General features: G+C 38.1%; 1 protein-coding gene across 4 annotated transcripts in view; it reads right to left on the minus strand.

The window, feature by feature from the left end:
• The window catches only part of zbtb20 (zinc finger and BTB domain containing 20), a 114775-nt gene that overhangs the window by 33707 nt on the left and 56536 nt on the right, over positions 1-24532 (minus strand). The window lies entirely within an intron of this gene.

Genomic DNA, 24532 nt, shown 5'->3' on the forward strand with positions numbered 1-24532 from the left:
CACTTCTGCGGTTATACATTTACGAAATGGCCAATTTTCCTATTCAGCTTTTGTTACGTCTCATGTTAATTTTGCACATTATTGGGCCTAATGCAGTTCACTTTTGGGTTTCAAATAACCTTGAAAGTTTTTCAAAAAACCAGAATCTTTGAGCTGTGGCAGGGGAAGGCTTGCTTCTTTCATATTAATGCATAAAGAGCTATAGGCACAATAATACAATGTTTTGTCAATTATGTGAAGTTTGTGTGCATTCTTGCTTTAATGGGGTGGACATGTTCTTTGTATAATATCTCTTTATATATTCACAGTGTGGGGCCTACTTTTAATCTGTTATATTGATTGGTTTTACTACATATATCCTATCAAAAAAAGCTGAACTTTTGAGCTGTGACAAGGAAAGGCTTGCTTCATTCATATTAATGCAGAAAGAGCTATAGGTTAGTGTTGGGCATATCAACATGCAATGTGAACGTCAGAGCTGGAACTGACCAATCAGGTTGAGCTGTCCTCGTGACTATGAATGAGCCTTCCCCTATCATCCTAAAATTGTGGACAAAATACAGTACAATGTCTTTTGGAGGCCCCTGCAAATGCAGAGGCCCTAGTCAATTGCCTAGTCTGTCTATAGCGGCCCTGACTCTTTCTACTGGTAGAACAGCACAAGCAAAACACAACTTAATTTGCAGACTAAAGGCAAGTTTGTTTTTCACAGACCCTGTTCAACATAAGAGCTGTGATTTTATGTTTTTGTTCCTTTAGCCTTGATTTCTAAGCAGCAATATGAGATGTCAAATGTGGCTGGGCGACAATGCTAAAGAAATACATCTCAAAATGTTTCAGCTTTTTGAAGATATTCGTTACCTCAATATTTTTTTAACTGAACCATTATTTGAAACAAACAGCTATTTTAACCAAATAGATTCAGAAATGAAATAATTGTCATGTACATGCAACATTAATAAACATCATTATTTACTGATATACAGTACATATATTTTTAATATACCCTAATGTTGGTTAATTTATAATGCCAGCAAATTCATTGTAAATATCTCGTGAATTGCAGCCCTAATTTCTGTTCATATCATAATTTGTCAAAATAATCACAATATGATTATTTGTCTAAAATCGTGCAGCCCTTGTGGAATATTAATGAGGCAGAAACATTTTGGCATTCAACATAATACACCACAAAAACACCTGATCTTCCGTCATGCACCACTGCCTTTATCTATCATAAGAAAAACACCAATCCTCCACCCTTTACACTTTCATGAAAGTGAACATATGAATGAGGGGGGAACAATGAAACTTTGTAACTGAATTTTTCAGCTGCCTTGGTTCTGGAAGTATACCGGAAAAAAGTTTCTTGGCTTTTGTTTAAAGCCAAGAAACCAAACTAACCAGCTTTGAAATAAATAACAACATTAAAAACTTTGATTTGAAGCAAAAAAGTACACGAAAAAACAAAAACAAAAGACTGTAAGGTGTAAGACTATGTACTTTTAATATTTTATGAGGGAATGAACAAACTATATACATACCATGAAGCACTGCATATACAAAGATACAGGTGAAACTCGAAAAATTAGAAATTATCGTGCAAAAGTTCATTAATTTCAGTAATTCAACTTAAAAGGTGAAACTAATATATTATATAGACTCATTACAAGCAAAGTAAGATATTTCAAGCCTTTATTTGATATAATTTTGATGATTATGGCTTACAGCTTATGAAAACCCCAAATTCAGAATCTCAGAAAATTAGAATATTACATGAAATCAATAAAAAAAGGATTTTAAATACAGAAATGTCGGCCCTCTGAAAAGTATAATCATGCATATGTACTCAGTACTTGGTTTGGGCCCCTTTTGCATTAATTACTGCCTCAATGCGGCGTGGCATGGATGCTATCAGCCTGTGGCACTGCTGAGGTGTTATGGAAGACCAAGATGCTTCAATAGCGGCCTTCAGCTCTTCTGCATTGTTTGGTCTCATGTCTCTCATCTTTCTCTTGGCAATGCCCCATAGATTCTCTATGGGGTTCAAGTCAGGCGAGTTTGCTGGCCAATCAAGCACAGTAATACCATGGTCATTGAACCAGGTTTTGGTACTTTTGGCAGTGTGGGCAGGTGCCAAGTCCTGCTGGAAAATGAAGTCAGCATCTCCATAAAGCTTGTCTGCTGAAGGAAGCATGAAGTGCTCTAAAATGTCCCGGTAGACGGCTGCGTTGACTCTGGACTTAATAAAGCACAGTGGACCAACACCAGCCGATGACATGGCTCCCCAAACCAACACAGACTGTGGAAACTTCACACTGGACTTCAAGCATCTTGGATTGTGTGCCTCTCCATTCTTCCTCCAGACTCTGGGACCTTGGTTTCCAAATGAGATGCAAAATTTGCTCTCATCAGAAAAGAGGACTTTGGACCACTGAGCAACAGAGCAGTTCTTTTTTCTTTAGCCCAGGTAAGACGTTTGACATTTGAAGCCCATGTCCAGGACCCGTCTGTGTGTGGTGGCTCTTGATGCAGTAACTCCAGCCTCAGTCCACTCCTTGTGAAGCTCCCCACACATTTGAATGGCCTTTTCCTGACAATCCTCTCCAGGTTACGGTCATCCCTGCTGCTTGTGCACCTTTTTCTTCCACACTTTTCCCTTCCACTTAACTTTCTATTAATGTGCTTTGATACAGCACTTTGAGAACATCCAACTTCTTTTGCAATTACCTTTTGAGGCTTTCCCTCCTTGTGGAGGGTGTCAATGATGGTTTTCTGCACAACTGTCAGGTCAGCAGTCTTCCCCATGATTGTGAATTCAACTGAACCAGACTGAGAGACCATTTAAAGGCTCAGGAACCCTTTGCAGGTGTTTAGCTGATTAGAGTGTGACACTTTGAGCCTACAATACTGAACCTTTTCACAATATTCTAATTTTCTGAGATTCTGAATTTGGGGTTTTCATAAGCTGTAAGCCATAATCATCAAAATTATATCAAATAAAGGCTTGAAATATCTTACTTTGCTTGTAATGAGTCTATATAATATATTAGTTTCACCTTTTAAGTTGAATTACTGAAATTAATGAACTTTTGCACGATATTCTAATTTTTCGAGTTTCACCTGTATAAGCAGACTAAGGTGGCCGTTTACACAACAAATTTTTCAACTAACAATGTAAAACTTTTTATGCTTTTTGGCTGTTCGTTTACATGACAACGGCGTTTTGGGCCTGAAAACGCAAACTTTTGAAAAAGGGTTTCAAAGTGGAAGTTTTTGAAAACAAAGTCGTTATCGTCTCTGTGTAAACATACAAAACACAAATTTGTGTAAACGATGACATCATGCGCACGCGTATTACGCGTCCAGTCTATAGGCATGAACTTCATCCTAACTTCCAGTGCAAACAGACCAACATGAGATCACCAGTTGGAGTCCTTAAAAAGGTGGCATGCTTTATAGTCAACCTCAATAATAAAGCAACCTCATCGTCCTTCCAGACAAAACTGCTCGATGCTTTCGCCATCTTCGTTGTTTGTATTCACCGCTCTGTGGAAGAATCCTTATGTGCGCAGGCGCGTAGTGTTTCTTTACAAAGTGACATCGCCAACTACTGTCCTGGCATGCATAATACAACGCTTTTAGTCGTTTTCGAGGATCTGTGTGAATCCGTGTTTTGAAACGATCATCAAAACGTTTCATAAACGTAAAGGAAAAACGTTTTTAGAATATCGTTGTCATGTAAACGTACCCTAAATTACATAAACAGCAATGCTTCATGGGAGCGAACCTTCATGTCAGAGCTCTTTTCTACGATTTTCGTTTCCATGGTAACAGCGACTTTCCTGATACAGTAGCTGGATCTCTTTACAGGGTCAGGGACTAAAATGAAAACGAAAAAAATGTCTGCAGGTTGTGACCGAAAATGGAAACAATGTCCCTTTTAAAGGGGTCATGAAATGGAGAATTACATTTTCCATGATATTTAGACATATAAGAGACATACAACTGTAACATAAAAACATACTGTACATTTCAAAACTCCCACAGTCTAAAAAGCGCATTTACAGTTACCACTCTGCTGAAATGTCTTGTTTTGAAATGTCTGTTCATGATGTCATGAAACACTGCTAATTTGCATTTACACATCACACAACGTGCATCAATGCACCTTTAGCCCCGCCCACCCACACGCAGTTCAAGTAAAGAGAGCAGGCTTTGTGTGGCTAACTATTCCTTACATAACACCAAAGGGGACCCATTTGTGCTATTTTGAATCATTTTTGTATATAAACATGAACTACACAGACTCTTTGACTGCTGCCATGTATCTCACTGCTTTTAAAAGACGCGGTGTCAGGTAACAACTCTGAAAGGGAAAAGCAATTCTCTTTCATTCAGCTGCTGCATCTTGCTGTTTTGAGCACAAATGTGTTACAAATGTATATATCAAAATATACTTAAAACAATTTTCTATAAAAATCAATACAATTGTATTGGATATTAAGCCATCATCGCATGTCATTTGTCATTTTGAGTAATCCAGTCAGTGAATTTAATATTTTATATAGAAACTACTTCATTTTATGTAATTTTCTTTTTCTTTTTATTATATAATAATTATAAATATAATTATTATGAACTTACCTTAAAAACGTATCTTCTCAAAGCAATGCAACAAAGAAAATAACAAATAAAAAATTATCTGTAAATAAAAACTTAATTAGGCTCTTGTTTTAGTAATCATAAAGAAAATATAAAATATCTGAAGGAAAATACGGTATAGATGGTTTGTTTCCTGATATCAAACATCATTCGAAGTTAATTTTAGAAAGGGTTTTGATGTGCATTTTAAAAACCTAAATGACATTGAGAGAAACCAGAATGAGAAGCAGGTGTGATCTGCACTTTTACTGTCACAGTAGCACAAATGACAGGTTCTGAGATGCCTTCAACACTCGCGCGCACTTGCTTGTTTCAGATTGCGCATCCGTGCAACACTTGCACAAAACACAGCTGCATGGGTTTGGATAGGACGCATGTTTGGAGCGCTGGATGAATCTCATTGAATTTGCTTTGATGGTTGCTCAAGTGAAATTTTGGGCCTCATAAGTGGATTCAGTGACATTTTCTTGTGTTCTAGACATGCTTTTCATCTAATGACATGTGCAGCTGTCAGTGAAAAACCATGCGTTTCATCATTTCTCTCAGTCTCATGAGAAGCCCTGACCACTGACGGACACACACACATGAATATTTACATATATCGACATACACAATGTACAAACCTTGCAAATCGATATTTTCTGCTCTGTGTCACGCTTTCTAAGGCCAAACCAACTCCACACAACAGAAGACACACCTTTTTCTTCATAATCTCCTCTTATCTTCTCATTTAAATGAATTTGAGGAAACAGCAGTCGCTCCGCCTTCCTCCATTTATTCAACAGAGTGTGTAATGTGTGCGTATTATGTGCTTTACACATTTGTCATGTGGCAATTTTGCGTTACCGCGATAGAGACGATAATCTAAAATGTATACCGGTTGGCAAAAATCAATGTTGTCAACATTAAATAGTATTTATTTGTTTGAATATAGTACTCACTCCTCTTGTAATACACAAAGAAATACAGTACAGTGCAAAAGTTTTAGGCACTTGTGAAAAATGATGCAAAGTGTGGATGTCTTAAAAAATAATGCTTTAATAGTTTTCATTTATCAATTAACATTATACAAAGTCCAGTAAACATAAAAAATCTAAATCAATATTTGGTGTGGGCACCTTTGCCTTCAAAACAAGCTGAATTTTTCTTGGTACACCTAGACACAATTTTTCTTGGTTGTTAACAGAAAGGATGTTCCAAGCTTCTTGGAGAATTCACCACAATTCTTCTATCTATTTATGCTGTCCCAATAGCTTTTGTCTCTTTATGTAATTTCAGACTGACACGATGCTTAGTGGGGGGGCTCTGTGGGGGCTATGCTGTCTATTGCAGGGCTCCCTGTTCTTCTATTCTAATCTTTTCTATTTGCAAAATAATGTTTGGGAGTCTAAAATATTTTTTTTCTATTGACACACTAAAGCTGAAGATAGAAACAACTTAAGTGCCTAAAACGTCATGGTTACTGTTGTAACCTCCGTTCCCCGATGGAAGGAACGAGATGTCGTGTCGATTGTAGTGACACAAGGGGTCTTCTTCTGGGAGCCTTGTGTACCTCTGAACTTGAGAAAAGGCCAATGTCAAGTTGGCAGACAGAATTTGCATGCCCCGCCCTCGGACAGACGCGTATAAAGGGGAGCGAATGTCACTGAGGTGCCAAGAATACGGTTACGGCGCATTACAGTGGTAGGGATAGTGACGTGGCAAGGGGAACACAACATCTCGTTCCTTCCATGGGGGAACGGCGGTTACAACAGTAACCATGAGGTTCCCCTTCTGTCACTCACTCGAAGTTGTGTCGAGTGTAGTGACACAAGGGGTCCCACTTCAAAATGCTATGCTCTACCCATGTTACGTGACTGCCTGAGCCAGGTGCAAGCAGGCTGCTGCGTGCTAGAAGCAGTTGGGTCGGCTGCACATAACCATCTCCAATGCCCCCACTAAAAGTTGTCATGTACCGCTCTTAGGGCCTGCCGCAGCCTTTTCTCTCTCAATGTTTCTCGTCATACAGTTATATCTTAACGCTATAGATGCGTTGGGGAAGGCGTCCTTTCCCGTTCCTATTCTTTCAGGGGGAAAAGGCCCTGCAGAGACCACGACCTGCCCAGACTGGGGGAGCTAACTCGTGGCCAATACACACGGGGGTTGTCAAGCCAGCGGGTGGACATGGTGCGGTGGTAGATCCTGCCTGACAAAGGAGGAGTTGCTACAAACACGGCAACCGGGGAGCAGCAGAGACTGCCCAAGGGAGACGCGGGTCCTGCCAGCAGGGGGACCGTACTGCGGAAAATACGTCACAGGGTTTTGCCTGAAGCAGGATCTATGCCTGTGGAGCCCAAGCCCAACACGGAGCACTCGACTCGTGGTGGGTCTGGTGGCGAATTCCACCGCTGAATCCGCGGCCAGAGGGTTAGTGAGGAAGAGCGTCCAGAGGCAGCGTCTATGACCGTCGGATCTGGAGAGATACTGGCCACATCCAGGAACTACACAGCGGTGGAAAGGCATCTTTAAAAAGACGCGTACTGAAAGGACGTTCAACGCTCGCTCGTGTATGTTGCTCTTTTACCAGAAAAAACTATTTTAGAGGAGAATAAACTCTTTTAGAGATATCAAACTCTTTTAGGAGAGAAGCACTGTCGAAGCGCCCAGGGCCAGAGTCTGCACAGCGTGCAGAGAGGAGAAAGCCGCTGGAATGCGCCGTTAGATCCAACTGAATGCTCTCTTGCAGAGGTGGGTGAAGCAATCGTGACATACAGATCGCTGATCACACGACCGTTTGGCTCTGAAGAAAAAAATCTGTCTGACATTCACTCCCCGCTCCCCTTTATACCCGTATATCCAGGGGTGGGGCATGCAAATTTTGTCTGCCAACTTGACATTGGCCTTTTCTCAAGTTCAGAGGTACGCAAGGCTCTCAGAAGAGACCCCTTGTGTCACTACAATCGACACAACGTCCAGTGAGTGACAGAAGGGGAACTTTGGCACAGTACTGTATTTATTCTATGATAGTAAAATTAAATGGATATTAAATAATTATAAAAAATATTATTTATGGAAGCGCAAACATTTTTCATACCTCAGGTCTGTAGAGACCCAAAATTTAAACCTACTTTTTTGCAATTTTGTCATTTTTTGTGTATCATACTATTTATAATAAATAGATTGAGGAATACTAAAGAGGTGTGAGCAAAACTCCATAAAATGGATGTGGTACAGGGTGTGGAATGAGCCCCCACGTTAGGGTTAGATATCTCAGGACACTTATTTCATTTTTTTTATTTTTTATAAATCACTTTCTTTAAGGCTATATTTAATTTAAAATGGCCAGTTGAGTCTATACAACTGGCCATTTTAATATAAATGAAGGTTGCTTGTTTCTTATGCAAGATCTGGCAACACTGCAGCTGATATTTCACCCAACCTTAGCACAGAGTACTGTAATATTAAAAAGAATGTTATAAACCACTCATTTAATTCTAACCCATTACCATTTGGAAAAGAGGCCTAGAAACACCGGAGCGGAACAAAAAAAATTCAGTTTCTGTTCAGAACAAACTGAAATTAAAAAACATTTAGTTTTTAGTCCATGTTGGGTTATGTAGATCTTAAATTGGAATTTGCCTATTAAACAAGTCACTTGTGGCTACAGTGGCACATATAATCATGTAACAATTTTAGAGCACATGATGAGTGTGTTAAAATGTTCATGCGTTATTGTTAAAAATCAATCTCTCTGTGGAGAAAATGAATGGGATTTTCACTGGAGGCAGTATTCCTCCGGGTTATCACACAGAGTGTCGAGTGGACACACTTCACCACCAATTACAGGGTCAAGCTGTGCTGAAGGAGAAATCATATGCTCACTGGGCCAGGAGTTATTATGGAAGACAGGGATAAAAGGATGGTCAGCCTGCTACAGCCACACACATCCTTCCACAACACATCACATTCCTATTCTACACACAAGTACTTGCTCTCTCTGAGGTAAAGGGATGTGAGACAGTTGATTTATTTCAGCAATTGAATTGTAAACGACTTCAGACACTGATCATGTGAGGATAGGAGCTAATATCCAATCTACGGCTTTGTTAGGAACAGCATAGTACCATACAACTCGTAATATTTTTGCTGTATTTGCACAGTATGCATATTTTCAGAATGAAAGCTAAACAGGAAAATATTAGTATATGGAGCTTAATGCTAGAATTACTGTAAATATATACTGCAATATTATATTTTGAAATACTGTATATAAGCTTCTGAAATACTGTACTAACCAAAATGTGAGAAGCTAGACTTGACTAGGGATGCAACGATCTGATACCTGGATCAGTATCAGCACCGTGACTGATGTTTTTAATCAGATTGTGTATCGTCTGATGAGCCCGATCCAAATCTGATACCGTGTGTTAGTAAGGGTCGTTACTGTTAAGCTAAAAATGACATAAAAGAACCCTAACCCTAACCCATGAAAGCACCATCAAATTAGTCCATATGACTCGTGCAGTTAGTCATAGTCTCTTGAAGACATACAATTGTTTTGTGAATCAAAATGTGTTTAATAAATAAATATAAAGTCTGTATGCGCAACGCACTTCAATGAATGAGCGCTGCTGTGTTGACGCACACACACATTGAATGCAAACGACTCGTAATGTGCTGCTATTTATAGCTTTCAGAGTGCAGCCCAATATTTGAACGCTAAACACTAACTCCATCTCACATGTAGATGCCTGAATGTTCAGTTTGCTTATAACATCCATTGAGAACAGCAACAGAGGAGCATTTGACAAGATTTTGAATCAAAACCGAATTAAACTTGTGATCTAGCCTACAAACAAACACATATAAAATATTTTTGTATAATAGAATTGATGGACGAGACATTGTGTCAATTGTAGTGACACTAGGGGCTTCTTTCGGGAGCCAGGGTTACCTCTGATTTTGAGAAAAGGCCAATGAGAAATTGGCGAACAGAATTTGCATGTCCCTCCCCTGGACATACGGGTATAAAAGGAGGGAATTGTGCATCTGTTAGTTAGGTTTTATTCTGAGGAGCAATAGTACAATAGTAGCGTAGACGTTCCCTGTCTATCACTCACTTGACGTTGTGTCGATTGAAGTGACACTAGGGGTCCCATTCAATGAAGCCACGACACTGAACCATGTTACGTGAACTACTGATGCAGGTGCAAAGCAAGCTGTTGCGAGCCAAAGGAACAGGTGCATCAGACTGCATGTAACCTTCACCAACGCCCCATAAGACGTCATAACATTTTAGGTTCCGGCATCCCTGAGGGGAGGAACAAGTGACCGCGCTGCACACATTGTTTGGGAATGGTTTGAGGAACATAATGAAGAGAAGGTGATTGAGCATCTGTGGGATGTGCTGGACTAAAATGTCTGATCTACGGTGGCTCCACCTCGCAACCTACAGGACTTGAAGGGTCTGCAGTTAATGTCTTAGTGCCAGATACCACAAGACACATTCAGGGGTGTTGTAGAGTCCATGCCTCGGTGGGTCTGTTCTGTTTTTTGCAGCACACAGAGGACCAACAGCATATTAGGCAGGTGGTCATAATGTTTTGGCTCATCAATTATATATATATAAGAACAAATTATGTTGTTAGAGGTTTGTGTTTCTTTATACATAAAAGAGTACTTCTAACTATACTTCCACACAGTGAAGTATAGATATTCTAAACTTATTTAGGAAAATGCAGCAATAGTATCGGATCAAGATCGGTATCGGCATACTGAGAGCTCAGGAATCTGAATTGTATCAGGAGAGAAACTAAAGACTTGACCTGCCATTTCCAATAGCACAAATGACAATTTTACACAAAGTTAAATAAAAAGTACAACATAATCCTTTTTATTTTGTAGACTATAACTAAGTAACTCAGTGAATTAAACATACAAGTGTGCATGTAGTGAGTGCACTATACTGCATTTAAACATGTAGTGAGATACATGTGACAAAAATGTAGCATATCATTTGAAATGTTTTTTGTTGCATATGCTGCCTTCAAGTGATGTCAGAACAATCATATTTACACAATGACCACACATAATAGCCAACACAATGTCAAATGTATATACCAATGGTAAACTCAACTAGACAATTTAAGAATCTTGTCTGAAGTAAATACATTTTCATCATAATGAAGCTGCAATTATGTAATGTTGACTGTTCACTTTAGTTTGTACACTTTAGTTCTGCCATAAGGAATAGCAATAATGCTTGCAGAAAATACTACTCATTTAGCCGGTTTATGAAGCGAAAGACTTTACAAAAATAATTTAAATACTCTGTGGAGGTGTGAGAAAGATAAAAAACACAAATAAAGCATTAATTACACACCTATTTATTGCATTATCCCTAATAAGCTTCCTGTTCCTGTTCTTTGTTGAGATATATGAAATAGCCCAACAGTGTTAATTTGTTATTTTGGTCATATTTTTTGTCTTTTGAAAAAAAAAAATGTCCATTTGATTTAGTTAATATTTCATCATGTAATTTGTAAAATTATGTTTGTTACTGATTAATCTCACATATATGAGTGTTCAGCTTTTTCAGCTCACAGCTCAAGTGGGGAAAACTTGGATAATATTTCGGCCGCTCTTTTCCATGAAAGTAAAAGGAGACTGGGGTTGTCAAATTCCAAAATGACAAATAAAGCACCATATTAGTATCAATAAAGTACTCCATATGACCCATTCCAAGCCCCCAGAAGACATATGATAGGTTTAAGTGACGAACGGACTGTAATTCAAGATGTTTTTCCACAGCTGTAGCTCTCAATTAAAATACGGCGCTACTGATATCAATGAAGTTTGTCATGAGACAATAAGAACCAAGAACCACTAATGCTTGGCATCAATGTCATCAAAATGGCGTATACGTATTTGTTGTCCATTTCAGAGTGAACGCAGAAAGGAATTTTAAATGGCCATTGCCCATAGCAATATTTACAGGCTTATCACACTTTCTGATCAATTAATTCCCATGTCCTCTCCAGTCTTTCATAATTACTAATCTCTCAACTCATTTTTTTTTTAATTAAGGATGTAAAAAATAATAAAGAGAGTGCACTCAAAATGCAAATGAAATATTTCAGAGCTGATCTAAAGTTTGGAATAATGGACAGATTTTGCCATTTCGGAAGGAAATTGGAAATTGGCATTTAATTTTGCCAAAAGTTGCATTCAACTGATCACAAAGTATAGTCAGGACATTACTGATGTAAAAAAACAGCACCATCACTATTTTAAAAAAGCCATTTTTGATCAAATCTAGACTGGACCCATTTCCAGCAGCCATCAATCCAACACCTTATCTTTGAGTAATCATGCTAAATTGCTAAATTTGGTACTAGAAAATCACTTGCAATTATATCAAACACAGTTGAAAGCAATTTGGTTTGTTAAATGACAACAAAACAAACACAAAGACAATGTAACATTGTCTTTGTGTTTGTTTTTGAGTTAGGGTTAGTAAGCAATAGACTGGCATATCTTAAGGTCAATATTCTTAAAAAAGAAACCACTTTCTCTAGAAACTCATCAGAAAATCATTGTTTTGAGGAATGGAGGCTAAACAATGCTTTTTTTTGCCCCCCAAAAAATTAAGATTTCACATAAATGTGTACACTATAGTCTTCAAAGACAAAAGGAGAACTGACTCTAACAACGACAGAAAGACATGTGGATGGCCAGATGTACAACTAAACCAGAGGATAAGTACATCAGAGTCTCAAGTTTGAGAAATAGATGCCTCACATGCACTTCATTGAATTCTACCCGCTCAACACCAGTTTCATGTACAACAAAGACAAGACTCTGGGATGCAGGCCTTAGTGGAAGAATTGCAAAGAAAAAGCCACCTTTGAAACAGAAAAACATAAAGAAAAGGTTAAAGTGGGCAAAGAAAAACAGACATTGGACAACAGATAATTGGAAAAGAGTGTTATGGATCTTAACCCCATTGAGCTTTTGTGGGATCAGCTAGACTGTAAGGCGCGTGAGAAGTGCCCAACAAAACTTGCTACAGGAATTGTGGGGTGAAATGTCACCTGAGTATCTGGACAAACTGAGAGCTAGAATGCCAAGGATCATTGATGCATGTGGAGGATATTTTGATGAGAAATCTTTGAAGTAGTTTAAGAAGTTGTTACATTTTATTTTTTATATACATATATATATAGCAATTTCCTTGACAGTTCCAGACTGAAAATCTGAATTTTTAAATTACCTGATATTTCAGATTTTCATGACTGTGGGAACCTTGCATTTTGATCCGAGATTTATAATACAATTTAACAGGAGAACATTTTATCTAGAAATTAAATACTAAACATACTAAAATGTTTCAAAGTATTACTTCTTTGAAAACAGAATTTTTTTTTTGGAAAGCCCAATTCCCAATGTGCCCCGAGTCATCGTGGTGGCGTAGTGACTCGCCTCAATCCAGGTGGCGGAGGACGAATCTCAGTTGCCTCCGCATCTGAGACCATCAATCTGCACATCTTATCATGTGGCTTGTTGAGCGCGTTACCACGGAGACCTAGTGCATGTGGAGGCTTCACGCTATTCTCCGCAGCATCCAAGCTAAGTTGTTTTTCATCTACGAAGAAATGAAAGGCTCTTCGCATATAATGCTTTCTAGCATTCCACCTTATATTATACTCATTATTTTATTAACTTTTCACACAATAATATATTAACAATGCAAAATAACCGTTTTATTTCCGTGATAACTGGACACCAACCACTTTGATTAGATGCATGTAACAAGGTGTGAACTGTTTGAAATGTTTATCGTTGCATCATGCATACCATTTTACAAACTATTTTTTTTTTTTAAGTAGTAGGTAGTAGTTCACATGCATCAAATACAGTAGGTGTGTCAGTTCATTGTGCCACATCTCATGCCATGGGCATTGTGATTTTACAAGGCTGTTCCATTCTGTTGCACACTGGAACTGCATGTACACCCTCTTGGGCTCAATACTTTATTTTATCCTTTGTAAAAGCTCTTCGTGTTATTCTGATGGTTAGCTAGCTGAACTCTGACATGCAACTCAGGTGAGAAAATGTCCAACACAAGACATGAATTACAAGATGCTTGTTTTAACAGGGAGAAATCAAATGTAGCATACGACAATCGGTAAGCCGTGATTCCAGATATTTAAAAATAAATAAATAAATAATAATAATTCTCATATTTCACAGTGTCCTTGAAAAGGCTGATTTTTGTTTCTTCAAATATTAGTTTTATTTACTCCTGCATATTTTCCATTGTATTTATATGCCTTTGGCAGACAGCGCAGACGCATGCAATTAAGAATGTGTTTTTTTTTCTTAAAAGATGCAACACTGATTTTCACAGATAACCTTTGTGCAAACAATGCTGTCTTTGAATTCTCAAAATCTCATTATTTTTCCATGCACCCATAAGGAAGACAAAAGCAGCATTTTTTAGATCTATTTTCTTTGTCCTTTTTCATATGTATTTTAGCGAGAACACAATAAGGAGACTATTGAAATGTTGAAATAAATTTTCAAGATGGAAAACTGCACAGTGCCATAAAGCCTTGCCTGTGATAACCATGTACAAGCTGGAACGTACAAGTTGTTCTCTTTGCCAGACCACAGCATATTTGCCTGATATCTGTGTGTGTGTGTGTGTCTGTGTGGAGAGTAACCGGTAACCGTCAACATTTGCCAGGTGCCAACCCTCCCCCCACTCACCAAACTTGCACGTTAATGAGTAGAATCTATTACACACAGTGTGAATTTTTTTTTTATTAAGAATGATTACTCTTGGCTCCAAATCTCAGACAATGAAATCTTAAGCGTGTAAGACCAGTATTACTAGACTGCCTCCATGTTAAAAAACAATAAGATTAAAACTGCTGATACTAAAGTAAATACTAGTAAAAAAAATTTAAAAGCGGCTGACTGTGCATATTGAATTTCTACAATGGCATTCGTAACTGAAAACTATTGCTTTAAATCCACGCCCCTATTTGTCAGTGTAGGTTCAAGAGCCGTCCCTTTAAGAGAATATGTCAAAGTCGTGTGTGCATTCTGGCTGAAAAATTTGCTATGTTTATTGCTTCAGAAAAGTTTACACAACCATATAACCGGTGCCATGTATCACAAAGACAGTTTGGCAAAACCCAACAAATCCAACAAAAAAACCGAACACAGCGACTCTGAGATATGCTCTTAAAGCAGGCTTCATTATGGTTAAGTGGTATCAAGATGCTGGTTATCAACTTTCTTTATCAACTCAGAGTTTGATCCTGAGTTTGGGATTAGTTTACGTGCACGTTCACATGAATGAATGAATTTTGCTCAACCGGCCAATCACGTGCAATGTGAGGGACAGCACAATTCACTTCTCGTGAGGGAATCTTTTACATTGCCACTGTAGATCATTGTTAAAATTATGATGAACTTAAACAAATATAAACAGCAAGAACAAACACCACTGTTGCCATGAGATCTTGAGGACGTGATAGAAGAAAATAGGGTTGAATATTGATACATATTGTCTGATTCGATTCCAAATCATTAGCTCTCGATTTAATTCAATTCCATTTCGATTCGATATCAATTAATTTGGGTACATTTCAGCTATAATGCCCATTTTGCTTACATATGAAAGAAATTCCAGCTTATGCTGTTAATTATACAGGAGACCTGTTAAATATTTATAATAAATACAAATTTGTATTTTACTAATTATATTTTCTCTTTAAGAAAACCGCCACTTTAAATAAGTGCAGATAAATTTCATAAGACAAAAAAAACTCCAAATAACATGATTTGTGGAAAATGAGATGTGATCTAGGAGCATTTTGATATCTTTATACAGTGCATGTCATTGAAGAGATGGTAAGTCTATCCCTAAAAGCCTTATTCCTGTCAAAAATCAAAGATGCGTAAGGTCTAATAAAAATATACTAAGCTACTGGTGAGTGAACTCTGTACATTTACCAGCCAGTGGGTAATCACTGACATTTTTAGTCGCGTAGTGCGAAAATGTATCTAATATGAGAGTTATTTACTTACATTGTAGAGAGTTGCTCATTTAGTAAAAGATTGATATTGGTATTTAAGAATAATTTCAAATGATTCAATAAGATCTGAAAATGTACATTATCATTTAACAAGAATATACAGGCTTATTCATTTTAAAAGCTTAAATCTTAATAAAATGTATTTAAATAAAAGGCTAGTATCATTTAATATAATTATAAATTAATATACCCTACTATTGATATTAAATAATTAAAAAGCACATGGTAGTGGAGAAGAAGATGGTACGCATCAAGATCTTTCGTTCTTCCTTTCTAGTGACATGAAAAGCAATTAAGTCATATTTAGTGTACCAATGTACTTTTAAAAGTGAAATATACGTTCATGAACAACAAATCCATAAACGAAGGGGTTTGGGTCACATTTACACTTTTCTGATTATATATACACAGTATACACACACACACACACACACACACACACACTCAAGTTACTTCCAGCCCTCGATTTTGATTGGACGAGATACGTTCCATGAGCACAGATGGTCTGACACCATCAGGACTCCGATGCTTCACTGTATGTGTATCACTTGTGTTTGTGCCCTTCTAAACTAAAGTGTAAGAACAGTGCCTGTTAAGAGCTTCTGTTTGGCTTTTTTTTTTTTTTTTTTTACATTACATATGTTAGCCAGTAGGTGGTGGCAAAAGATCATTTTTGTGTGTTATATGAGCCAGTTAGGTGACATAAAGTGAATCCGCACCAGCCGTTTAAATACAACAGCTCTTCGTGATCACTTACTACACTACAGTACACTACTAAAGCTAGAAAATAGCTTTAAACGCTTTAAACGAACAACTTCAGCATTACGGCTCATCACAGTTGAGAGACACAACAGACTGATTAATTACAGAATGCGTGCTGTTTAAAATGGAGGAGGACATTGCGGCTTCTATAGTGATCGACTCTTGCACACGGCTACAGCGAAATAGGGAGAAATAACCTGCTTGGATGCTATTTTTCCACTGAGAAAGCTGACAGCATCTCAGCTTGGGTGTGGCAACAGGTAAAAGCACATGCTCCGTCTCTCTGTCTCTCTCACTTTCTCTCTCTCTCTCTCTCACACACACACAAACAACAAAGATCCCCCATTTAGCCTTAACAGACTGTAGGGGCAAGTGCTGTTAGCGAGCACCTATGAAGGCCAGAACGGTACACAAGGGGGTGGGTGGCCAGCACCACGCCCGACCGCCTTTGTCTCCCCAGTAGCAATGTTTTACACTCCGCACCAGGTACTCATTTTAGGCTGAGTCGACCTAGGGGAGGCCCGGGACCGGTTCAGATAATAGTCACTGGGGTTGGCCATGAGCGGGAATCGAACTCGGGTTGCCAGGTTCGTAGTGCAACGCGCTAACTGCTACACTACCAAGGCCACATTTAGGCCATGTGAAGTGTCGAACGCCCGCTGGCAGGAGGTCACGGGACAGATCCAACAGGTGACACGGGTCAACTGACTGAGATGACTGGCTGATGCACCACCTGTGCCTCCTACTGTGCTAACTTGCTGTGCTTTAGCCACCCAGAGCTCTGCTCGTTGTTGAAAGCATCGCTCCTCTGTCCTCCATTGGTTGTTGGAGGGTGACTACATTGGAGGGCGACCTTGACACCGCTGGTACCAGTCATTGGCAAGTCCACTCAGCTCCCCATACTCCTGTACCACATCACTGCATCTCTTCTCTAGTCCATAGCCGCACCCCCATAGCCCCCTCTATCTGGACGAACAAAAGCTGTTTAGGCATGCAGTGGCCGGGCATGCGGGCTACAAGACCCAGCCAATGCAATCTTGCCAGCACTGCTGTGATTACCTACGGCACTCGTAGGTAATACCTATGGCACCTGCAGCCGAATCACAGCAGTGCTGATGTAGGGCCATATCACACTCTTGCTAGTGTGATATTGCTTATATATATATATATATATATATATATATATATATATATATATATATATATATATATATATATATATATATATATAATTATACACACATACACACGAGCCAAAACATTATGACCACTTGCACGTGAAGTGAATAACGTTGATCATCTCCAAACAAGGCCACATGTCAAGGTCTGGGTAGATTAGATGGTAAGCAAACAATCAGTTCTCATAGTCAACAGGAGAAATGAGCAGGAGTAAAGACCTGAGCGACTTAGACAAGGGCCAGATTGTTACGGCCAGATGACTGGGTCAGAGCATCTCTAAAATGGCAAGGCTTGTGGGATGCTCCCGGTCAGCCGGGGTTGAGTACCTACCAACAATGGACAGAGAAGTGACAAACCACAAACCGGAGACAGGGTGTCTGGGGCCCAAGGATCATTGATGCTTGAGGGCAAGGAAGGCTATCCCATCTGGTCCAAACCGACAGAATGTCTACTGTGGCACAAGTCACCAGAAAATTGTAATGATGGTTACTGGAGGAATGTGTCCCACAATCACACAAGGAGTCGGCATGTTTTTTCCGAGAGGTTCAGTAGCCTAGGATCGGCCATATTATGCTGAGTTACCGACAAGCACCATTACCTATCAGACATTTTTGCATTTCCGCATTGAAACCAGGAAGAAAATGCAAAGACTATCACAATTTGGAGGTTGCATTTTAACATCTTAACATTACATTTATACTCTACTGATGGCTGATGTTTAGGTTTTGTGTTTGGTTTGGGGAATACGGTTCATAAAATATGCATTCCTCTTCACTGTATACAGCCTGTACATCTGGAAACAACTCCATTAACAACTCACTTTTGGCACCCCTCTGTGGACATCTTACCCTGAAAATGGAGCTTACACATGCCCACATGCCCAAAAAACGGTTACCGCTTTGGTCACCGAGGGCAGTGTTTTACATTTCAGTATGCACGGACCAATTTTAGCTAAAGAAAAGTCGGCCTACTGTTTCCGATTTCACTGTGAGGTCAGTCTATCTGTTACTATTACGATAAACACAGATGAAAACCTACTTACCTTAGTTTGCTAAATGTGTTAGTTAGCCACTTAATCCTGCTTTGTGATAAAAGGCACTTATTTCAGATGCTTGCTAATTTATCCGTCATGGTGTTAGCGAAGGCACTAATTTTCACATTGTGTCTTATGCCATGCCTTTTTGTTTAAGCGCACATGTGAAAAGTTAAAATTGTTGATTACTTTGTGTTTATCTCTGGGCTACAAATGTTCATGGTTGTAGTATGTACGTTATAATTAATACCGCATGTTTATCCAACTCTCTTTGAAACCACATAGACAAACTCTTATGTATAATAACCAAATAATCCATGTGTATCTCTCTGAGCTCTACTCTCTAACCAGAGACACCTGTTCTTCAAGGACTATCTAACCAGCATCCCAGATATCCCACTTCTATTAAAATAAGGACTTATTTTTTCTTATTCAAACAGTGTACATTTTCTAAAGAACATTTCAGTCCTTTGTAAATTGTATATCAGTGGTTCTCCACTGGTTTTGCTTGAAGACCCAGATTTTTACATGGGAAATAAAGTGGTGACCCAACACAGTATCAAAATTGTTTATCGAACAAAATCAAACAATGAAATCTATTTATATTACCATGAACTGCATATGCCCCCAAAATATACAAAATTAGTAACATTACAATGGCTGAATAGTAAAAATGAGAATTTTACAAATGCATAAATAGCATCAGAAGTGTGAGATACCAGCCTAAAACATGGAATAAACACTGGGTAAATATTGTACAAGTATTATCCATATTACAAGTAACGGTTTGTAGCAAAATATTGAGTTTGATTGGTGAAGCAGAAAAAGCATGGCTTTTTTTATTTATTTATTTCATAAGTTATTAATGAATAAGCTTATTTATTTTGATATTCTAACTATGCAAGATAATATGATTAGTTGCATTCTATTATCTGTATTTAGCATGGTTAATTTTTGTTTTTTTTAAGACAAAAAAAAAAAAAAAAAGTATATCCTGGATATAATTCTGGATATCATATATGCTTATGAGCCAGAACATTATGAACCCCTGCCTAATATTTTGTTGGTCCTCCGTGTGCCGCCAAAACAGCGCCGATCCGCAGAGGCATGGATGGATTCTACAAGACTTCTGAAGATGTCCTGTGGTATCTGGCACCAAGACATCAGTAGCAGATCTTTCAAGTCCTGCAAGTTACGAGGTGGAGCCGCCATGGATCGGACTTGTTGGTCCAGCACATCCCACAGATGCTCAATTGGATTAAGATCTGGGGAATTTGGAAGCCAGGGCAACAACTTGAACTCTTCATTATGTTCCTCAAACCATTCCCGAACAATGTGTGCAGTGTGGCAGGGAACATTAACCTGCTGAAAGAGGCCACTGCCATCAGGGAATATCATTGCCATGAAGGGGTGTACCTGGTCTGCAAATATGTTTAGGTATTTGGCATGTCTCAAATTGGCATCCACGTGAATGGCCGTACCCAGGGTTTCCAAACAGAACATTGCACAGAGCATCACATTCCTGGATGGCTTGTCGTCTTCAACAGTGCATTCTGGTGCCATCACTTCCCCAGTTAAACAGTGCACATTTATATGGCCATCCACGTGATGCAAAAGGAAACGGGACTCATATGACCAGGCGACCTTCTTCCACTGCTCCAAGGTTCAGTTCCATCACTCGCATGCCCATTGTAGGCTCTTTCAATGGTGGACAGGGGTCATCATGGACAGTATGACTGGTCTGTGGCTAAGCAGCCCCATACACAGCAGGGTGAGATGCACTTTGTCTTGTGACACATTCCTCCCATAACATCATTAAAATGATCTGTGACTTGTGCCACAGTAGACCCTCTGTAGGTTTGTACAAGACGGGATAGCCTTCATTGCCCTTTCACATCAATGAGCCTTGAACCCAACACCCTGTCACCGGTTTGTGGTTTGTTCATCCTCGGACCACTGTTGGTAGGTACTCATCACTGCTGACCGGAAGCACCACATAAGCCTTGCCGCTTCGTGGTAGTCTGGCCATAACAATTTGGCCCTTGTCAAAGTCGCTCAGGTCTTTACTACTGCTCAATTCACCTGCATTCATCACTTTGACAACAAAAACTGATTGTAGGCTTACATCTAATCTACCCAGACCTTGTAATGTGGCCTTTTTATGAGATGATCAATGTTATTCACTTCACTTGTGAGTGGTCATAAATGTTTAGGCTCATCCGTGTATATACAGCATTGCAATATCAGTGCATCCTACTAAATAAGAACACTAGAAACATTTTGTGAGAGCTTGAGCAGATCAAAACTCCACTGGCCTTCTCTTTATCACGGTCTTATCACTTCAGAGTCATCCTGTTACAGTGCATTTGTTCATTAGCGTGATGTACAGTACACACTCATTCCCTCATGCTCTGATTAACGCTGTTGTTATATGTGATTGTGACACCTTTGTGGTACCAGCTAATGATTGGCATGAGTTTTCTGACTTTGTATTTGCCCTTGCATTTTTAGCCGCAAAAATAATTTCCCCCCACACATTACAGTAATGACACAAGCATTGTGTAAGAAAACGTTGCAAAATGCCCATGAACTCCAGAGATCAATGATATACCGTATGCCTAAAATGGCCTGTGTTAAGCCTTTCAGATAAGTGCAGAAGTTTTCATCCTCCTTTTGAGCTTACATAACAATTTCAGTATTTCTAAAAATATAAGAGATAAAAAGATCATATTTTTAGTACTGCCCATCAGAAGCTACATAACAGATATTTACATACAGGTCAGAATAATAACAATTTACATAAATGTTCCTGGTCAAAAGTTTACATCAACTTGCTTCTTAATGTAGTGTGTTGCCTTCTTGAGCATCAATGAATGTTTGCACCTTTTGTCATAGTTGTGTATGAGTCCCTCAGTTGTCCTAAGTGTAACAAGCTAAACATCTAAATATCATATTGTCACTGTTGGGAAAAATATAAAATGTGCATAAGATGCTGGTTGTAACGATGCTGCTGCTGGCACTGGCGATGACGAAGATGATGAAGTAAAGAACCCAAGAACAATTTATTTAACAAAAGTGAGATCCAAAAAACCCTAAATATAAACATGAAACATGAACATAAACATAAACATGAACTTGACCTGACTTAAACTTGACATATTTTGACACAGTTACCAAACACAACCAAATTTACATTCAACACAATACCTGACAATGGTAAACATGAGGGCTTAAATACACAGACAAGGGGTAAAACAATGACCAGGGAACCAATGAACAGACAGAACTGATAACAAGATAAACCAATGAAAACAAGACACATGAACCTGGAGGGAAACATGAAATCACATGACATGAAACAGGAACTAAACCTTTCAAAATAACAGACATGAAAAACATGAATCAACAAAATACACATGACCCTGGTAAACCAAAGAGTGTGCAGTATCTGGAGGATTTTTCTTAAGAACAGTGGTCAGCTTAACTGCTCAAGACAAAACAGGGACTCATGCAAAACGATCACCCAACATTCAAATGTCATTAATCATTAAGGAAGCACGCCATATGAAGATGTAAGGGATGTCAATTTTGGAACAGGATCATTTATGTGAATTCGTTTATTATTCTGTCTTTTGGAAAATATGTAAATATCTGTCAAATAGCTTATTTGGGGCAGCAATAAATAAAACTAAATACATTTTATGAACCCTCTTTTTTTCTTTTTTTAAATGAAATGAGAATCTTGCAGATTCTACAAAGGGGATTCAAATGTAAGCACTCAACAATATGCAGTATGTCATATCCAATCCAGCTTAATAACATGCCACAAGAAAAAAAAAAAGAATCCAAACATTAGCACAAATGGGCAGCTGACATGTTATTTTACTGTCCTCAAAGAAAAAGACCAATCAGTTCTTTTGAAAAGCAATTAACACTGGTTATCTGCAATAAATTATAAATAAATAATAATAATATAAAAGATCTATTCAAATTAGGGATGCACCGATCCAATACCTGGATCGATATAGTCTCCGATACTGAAGCTTTTAGACGGATCGTGTATCGGTCCGACAAGCCTGATCCAAATCCGATACTGAGTGTTAGTCATGTTCGTTACTGTCAAGCTCAAAAAATTTCATAAAAGAACCATAAAAACACAATTAAAGTAGTTCATATGACTTGTGCATTTTATTCAAAGCCACTTGAAGACGTGCGATATCTCTGTGAATCACAAAAGGCTGCGTTTAATAAGTAAGTATATAAAATGCCTCCAGCACTTCAGTGAATGTCGCTGCTCTGTTTACACACACACTCGTGGCTATTTTTAGCCTTTATTTTTACCGCAATATTGGAGCGCTACTCACAAACAACATTTCAGATGTAGATGTTTAATAGTTCGGTTCACTTATAATATGCATTTAGAAAGGAACTGGAGATGCCATTTTATTTTATTTTTTTACCAGAATTTGAATAAGAAGCGAATTAAAGTACTGTGAACTTGACTACAAACAGACACTTACAGGACTTCCTGGAGAGTTCAGAATGTCAAAATAAAAGCGTGAGGGTTTAAAAGCTAAAGGTGCACGATTGAGATATATTACTATATATTGCTATTATAATATAGAATTATTATTATTATATTTTTTTTTTACAAATGATAATAATATTTATGTTGAATGGGTTTCAAAAAATAACTGTTTGAATGAAAAGTGGAGTGGTGGTGGCGTAGTGGGCTAAGGCACATAACTGTTAATCAGAAGGTCGCTGGTTCGAGCCCCACAGCCACTACCATTGTGTCCTTGAGCAAGGCACTTAACTCCAGGTTGTTCCAGGGGGACTGTCCCTGTAATATGTGCACTGTAAGTCGCTTTGGATAAAAGCGTCTGCCAAATGCATAAAATGTAAATGTAAATGAAAAGTGAGCTGATATTTTACAACTAAATTGAACAAAAAAGAGATCTGAATCCTTAAAAGTCCAGATACAATTTGAAAAATATTTGCAAAAAAAAATGGCTTATTTTCTACTGGTGACTTATACTGGAATTACTGTTAATTTTGCTGCTCCATCCATTATCCAGTCTACTAGTTAATAATAAAGTGTTTCTTAATAAGCTATACATTTATATTGAAATAATTTGTGTTTTACATATTACAGACACCCAATTAGTTCCACACAATAATGTAAATGATATTCTAAACTGATTATGCAAAAAAACAACACTAGTATTGGATCGGGATCGATATCTGCCGATACTGAGATTTCTGATATCAGAATCGGAAGAGAAAAAGTGGTATCGGTGCATCCCTAATTGAAATGGCTAGACAGAGCCTCTAGTCATTACCTAATTGGGGTCTGTTTTTAAAAAATTACTAATTGTGAATTTACAAATTTGCCCTAAAAATAACAATGATTTAAGAAAGTCTTTACGACTTAATTCCAAATTATTTTATTTATTGTGTCCAGTGGCATGACTCACAAAATATATATATATTTTTTTAAATATTGTTAATCACGACCCCAAAAAGAAATATTGCTATTATCAGAATAGCACATTACTCTTAATACAGTATTTCTTCTGTCTATATATGGCAGAAATAGCAAGAGTAGTATAGTAAAACAAATCATTTGTCATTTTTCAAGTTTAGATTAAAAGGAGAATTTTACATCCAACTACTAACATTTTTAATTTTTGGAAACTACTTCCATGTTAAACGTATTAAGTCCTGTGTCATGATGCATACATATAATAAAAAGAGATTTTCAGCATTAAAAGGAAAATTCTGGGTTTAATACAAGTTAAGCTCA

The sequence above is a fragment of the Xyrauchen texanus genome, chromosome 3, assembly GCF_025860055.1.
Source record: "Xyrauchen texanus isolate HMW12.3.18 chromosome 3, RBS_HiC_50CHRs, whole genome shotgun sequence".
NCBI lineage: Eukaryota > Metazoa > Chordata > Actinopteri > Cypriniformes > Catostomidae > Xyrauchen > Xyrauchen texanus.